Here is a 6,106-nt window from a genome sequence, read left to right on the forward strand (position 1 = left end):
GTGTTTTATTTAGGATTTTTGCATCTGTGTTCATGAGAGATATTGGTCTGTAGCTTTCTTGTTTTGTGTCATCCTTACTAGATTTTGGTATCAGGGTGAAATTGGCCTCATAAAATGAATTAGGAGATATTGCCTCCTCTTTGATTTTTTGGAAGAATTTGAGGAGAATAGATAATTAAATCTTCTTTGAATGTTTTAGAATTCACTGGTGAAGACATCTGGTCCTGAATTTTTCTTTTTTGGTAGGTAATTGATGATTGTTTCAATTTCCATACTGCTGATCGGCCTATTTAGATTATCCAGTTCTTCTTGATTCAGTCTAGGAAGGCTGTATCTTTCTAAGTACTTCTCTGTTTCTTCTAGGTTATTAAATTTTGTGTTGTATACTTTTTCACAGTATTTTTGTATCATCCTTTGTATTTTTGCGATATCAGTCGTAATTTCTCCTCTTTCATTCCTGATTTTGTTTATTTGTGTCTATTCTCTTTTTTCTTTCTTGAGTCTAGCCAGGGGTTTGCCAAATTTATTAACCTTTTCAAAGAACTGTTCTTTGTTGCATTTAGTTTTTCTATTGTTTTCCTTTGTTTGTTTTCAATTTCATTAATTCTGCTCTAATTTTGATTATTTGTTTTCTTCTGCTGATTTTAGGCTTCATTTGTTTTTCCTTATCTAGTTTTTAAGATGAAGTGTTAGGTTGTTTATTTGAGCTAGTTCTTGATTTTGGAGATAGGCCTGCAATGATATGAACTTTCCTCTTATGACCGTTTTTGCTGTGTCCCAAGTTTGGACATGTTGTATTATCATTATCATTCATTTATAAGTATCTCTTGATCTCTTTTCATTTTTTCTCTGACTCAGACATTTTCAGTAGTATGTTCTTTAATCTCCATGTATATGTGATTCTTCCCAGTTTCTTTTTACAGTTGATCTCTAGTTTCAAAGCATTATGATCAGAGAATATGGTTGGTATGATTTCGACCCTCTTATATTTGTTGAGGCTTTCTGTGTCCCCATATTTGGTCAATCCTTGTGAATAATCTATGTGCACTAGAGAAAAATGTATAAGTAGCTGTTTGGGAATGAAAGGCCCGTAAATGTCAATTATGTCCAGTTGGTCTAATGTATTATTTAAGGATGTTATTTCCTTATTGATTTTCTGTTTAGATGATCTGTCCATATCCGACAATGAGGTCCCCTACCATGATAGTGTTTTGGTCTGTTTCTCCCTTTAGTTCTGTTAGTAATTCCTTTTCATATTTCAGGGCTCTCTGATTGGGAGCATAGATATTAATAAGTGTTATATCTTCTTGGTGTATGATTCCCTTTATCATTATGAAGCATCCCTCAGTATCTTTCTTTACCTTTTTATTTTGAAATATGCTTCATCGGGTATTAGTTCTGCTACTTTTGCTTTTCTCTGAGTGCTATTTACTTGAACTATCATTTTCCACCCTTTCACTTTGTGTCTATATTTGTCTTTGGAACTGAGATATGTCTCCTGGAGGAAGCTTATGGTTGGGCTTTGTTTTTTGAACCATTCTACAACTCTGTGCCTTTTTATTGGTGTGTTCAGTCCTTTACATTTAGAGTGATTATTGAAATATGAGGTCTTCTTATTTTATCTTTTGCTTTCTGATAGCTCACTGTTTCCATTGCTTCTTTGTTCTTGTGTGTCTGTTTTTTCTCTTTAAATTTTTTATTTTGGTTGGGTTTTGTGGATTTTACCTCTGGTCCTTCTTGTTTTACATTATATACTTCAATTCTGAATCTTCGGTGTGTGGTTAACATTACAAATATGTAGAAGATAGTATATATATATATATATGTAGTATTATATATATACACATTATATATATTATATATGTAGTATTATATATACACATTATATATATAATATTATATATATGTAATATTATATATATATCCATTTTCTTCTGCATGTGCCTTATCTCCATTCCCCTTTGTGAATCTGGATCTTTGAATCCTCCCTCTCTGTTATTGTTGTTTCAATTTGTCCCTATGTATGCTGAATGTTCACTACTATCTTGAAATAGCAAATCTCTTCTTATTGTTTAAGCTTGTAATGCCTGGTTCTTAGTGAGGGTTGTAGTCCTCTGCTTCTATCTGCCTGCGAGTCGTCATACTCACAGTTACGTATTTTTTTTTGTCATTTTGTTTTAGGTAATCTGATCTCTTTCAGTATTTCCTCTAATGCAGACCTCATAGTGGAGAATTCCCTCAATTTCTGCATGTCTGGAAATATATTTATTTATCCTTCTCATCTAAAGGAGAACTTTGCTGGATACATTATTTTTGGCTGGCAGTTCCTTTCATTTAATAGTTTGAATATTTGGTTCCATTCCTTTCTGGCTTTTAAGATTTGTGCTGAGAAGTCTCGTGATAATTTAATGGGTTTTCCTTTAGAGGTTACCATCTCCATTTCCCTGGCTGTCCTGAGAATTCTTTATTTTTCTTTGATTTTTTGGTAATTTTAATATAATATGTCTCAGAGAGGGCCTTTTTGGGTTGATATAATTGGGTGTTCTGTTGACTTCTTCAATGCCAAGCTCCAGCTCATTTCTTAGATTTGGGAAGTTCTTGTCAACTATTTGTCTGAAAATACTTTCTAATTCCTGCTTCTTTTCCTCCCCTTTGAGAATGCCCAGTATTCTTATATTTCCTTTCCTGATAGTATCAGCGAGTTCTTGAATTTCTCTTTTATTATTTTTCATTCTTTGGTTTCTCCCTTCTTCCTTCTGATTTATTTCTAGATTTTTGTGTTCGATATCACTGATCCTTACCTCCATTTGGTTGACTCTATTTCCTAAGCTGCTATTTTATTTTTCATTTCTCAATGTATTCCTCATCTCCATAATTTCTATTTTTTTCATGGGTTTTGATTTCCTTGTTAAAGAACTCATTCTGGTCATCCATTTTTTTAATTCCTGGAATTATTGATATGAATTATTTTGTATCTCATTTTATTTTTTAAAAATATCATCTTGAATTCTCTGTCATTTAAGTTGCATATTTCTGTCTTTAAGTTTATTTTCTGGAGAGTTTTTTCTTTCTTTCTGAGCCACCTTGTCACCTTGTTTGTTCATGGTGTTTGATGGACTATTTCTGGGCATTAATAAAAGTGTGTTCTGCTTTTTTTTCCAGAAAAATTTATTACATAAAGGTCTCCCTTTAGTCTGTTGCAAAGAAGATGTTTTTCTTTTGGTTTCCTGTAGGTAGTAGCATCTAAGTCTCTTGGATCCCTACTTTATTTAAGTCTTACTGATACCTTTTCTTTTCTTATAAGTGTTCAGTCACGCTTGCTACCTTCAGTCCCTCTTGCTGTTCGTGTAAGAGACAGTCATGGTAGCATTTCCTCAGATTCACCTGGTGCTCTGTAGTGTTTGGTCTTGTAGGATATGGGGGTAGAGGACCTTTGGGTTGAAGAATGATGGCTGCAGCTCAGCTTCATGTTTTGCAGCCGTGGCTGGTTATAATCAACTGTTGCTTCTCTGCTATTCCCACTTCCTGCTTCTGCCCTGATCCCTGGACACTGCTGCTGCATGGAGCTCACAGTTCTCTCAGGCAGGGTTCTTCAGGCCACCCACCACACCTTCTCCCCTCCCCATCCTCCTGCAGGGAGTTCCAGGTGTGGGAGGCAGCTTCTTTGTTTCTCCAGTCTACTGTCCAACTCCTGAGGTTCTGATCTGTGTAGTTCTTATTCACAGATCCCTCGCTCAGATATGCTTGTGTGCCATTTGCGTGTTGTGTGGTTTTTTTTTTGTTTTTTTGTTTTTTGTTTTTAGTTTTAGATGCTCAGCTTATTGTTGTTTCAAAGGGAAAGATCTGAGGACTTCTCTCACTCCTTCATGCTTCCCACAATCTAATTTCAGAACTTTTCATCACCCGCCTCCCAAATAAACCCAATACACACTAGTAGTTCCTTTTCATTACCCCTTCACTCTCCTAGCCCTAGACAACCACTAACCTACTTGCAGTATCTATAGACCACAAAGAACTTTTTTCAAACTGTGGTAAAATATATATAACATAAAATTTCCATTTCAATTATTTTTAAAGACTTTTAAAATTGTGGTTAAAAGCACTTAACATGAAATTTGTCATCCTTGCCATTTTTAAGTATGTAGTTCTGTAGCGTGAAGCACATCCACATTGTTGTGAACTAGATCCCCAAAGCTTTTCATCCTGCAAAACCATATTTTATACCCTCCAGATGTAGTTGTTGTTTAACGGGCATAAGATTTCTTTATAACAATTTTAAAGTGTATGGTTCAAGACATTTACATTGTTGGGTGACCATCCCCACTATCAATCTCCAGAACTTTTTTTCATCCCAAACTAAAGCTCAATATCCATATATTTGTATCATCCAAATCACATCATTTCTGAGCCTTTATTTGCTTATGTGACACGTGGGTTTATTATAATAAAACTCACTAGGTTACAGTATGCTCATATAAATGAAATGACCAGTGTAAAGCCTAACACTGAACTTCAGGTCATGGTTTATAAGCTCCCATACTCTTTGCCTGTAAGCCAAACCTTATACTTAACTGAAGTCAATCCAATATTTGAACTGTAAAAGACTAATTCACTCACCATTCAATGACTGAAAGAAAAAGGCAAAGCCAAATTTATTTTTACTCTAATAAGGGAGCGTTACTGGCCAGACATGATATCTCTGAGTAAAGTCTACCAATAATCTTACAATAATGAGGTTTTTGAGAGATGTGGATTTTCAGGAACTCTTGTGGTTTGACATCATCTATGGAAGCATATTTATTTGAGGGAGACTATTTTGATTGATTATCAATTACAAGTGTGTTTATTTGAGTGAACCCATTTCTGATTGGCCAACATTCAACCAATCAAAAGCAAAGAACTATCCGATAGGTTGAATGGCTGAGACATTTTCACTGAATGGAGTGGTTCTAATGGCACTTTGTTATCATAGCTATGAGACAAAAAAGTCTTTTCCCAGGAGTGCAAGACCTTTTTATTCTTACAATCCTTTTCCAAACAAGATCCTGCCTCTACAAAATCATATATTGGAGGCTAATCTTATCCATCTCTGGGAATCAAATCTCATATTGCATTTCTTTGGTCCAAATCTTGGATCTCATGTAAAGTCTCCTATTCTCTCTCCTCCAAAATCGTGGCATGTCCCTGTTGTTTTTTCATGCCCAATTACTAACGTCTTCTCCATCGACTTATGTATTTATAATTTCAAAAAATAAATAAATCCAACATTTTATATTTTCTAGACCTTATGATGACTACCACCAAAAAATTGAACCAATTAGACTAAGTAGCTCAAAGAGTGGAGATAACCCAAAGGAGACACTTGTTTCATAAGTTTATCTACAAATGAATGTTGAAGAATGTGGGGATTAGATTTGCTGATGCCCCATGGAGTCAAAAATTTATGTGTAACTTTTGACTCCACCCAAACTTTACAAGTAATAACCTACTGTTGACTGGAAGCTTTACTGATAATGTAAAGTGTGAATTAACACATATTTTGTATGTTATGTGTATTATATACTATATTCTTATAACAAAGTAAGCCAGAGGGAAAAAAGGTTACTAAAAACTCATCAGGAAGAGAAAATATATTTACAGTATTTATGGAAAAAGTTCAAGTATAAATGGACCCACACAATTCAAAACTGTATTATTCAAGAGTTAATACCTTTTGCATTGGAGGAGGCATGAGACATTTTGAAATGTGTTGAATTCATAAGAACAGGAGAAACATTGTTAATTCTTAACAATGAAGAAAGCATGTGTTAATACACAATTTTTAGTGTAGGGAAAACTAGAAGCACACATGTCATGGAATACATAGTATGTTTAGCAAACAGTGTTGATAATTAACTTATTGTTAGTATTAATAATTAATGGAATTCTAAGTGTTAAGGCCTTCTATAGGAGATGTCAGGATATCTAATTTTGCTGATAAAGTCAAGACAAACTGAAGCCAGAGCTTCTATAGAGGAAGGGTGAAAAAGCAGTTAGCAAGGAGAACTGAGACTGCTTTGCATTATTTTTGGCACAGGAAGTGAGTTAAACCAAGACTAAAGTGAGA

This window comes from Rousettus aegyptiacus, unplaced genomic scaffold (genome assembly GCF_014176215.1).
Source record: "Rousettus aegyptiacus isolate mRouAeg1 unplaced genomic scaffold, mRouAeg1.p scaffold_m13_p_14, whole genome shotgun sequence".
Taxonomy (NCBI): domain Eukaryota; kingdom Metazoa; phylum Chordata; class Mammalia; order Chiroptera; family Pteropodidae; genus Rousettus; species Rousettus aegyptiacus.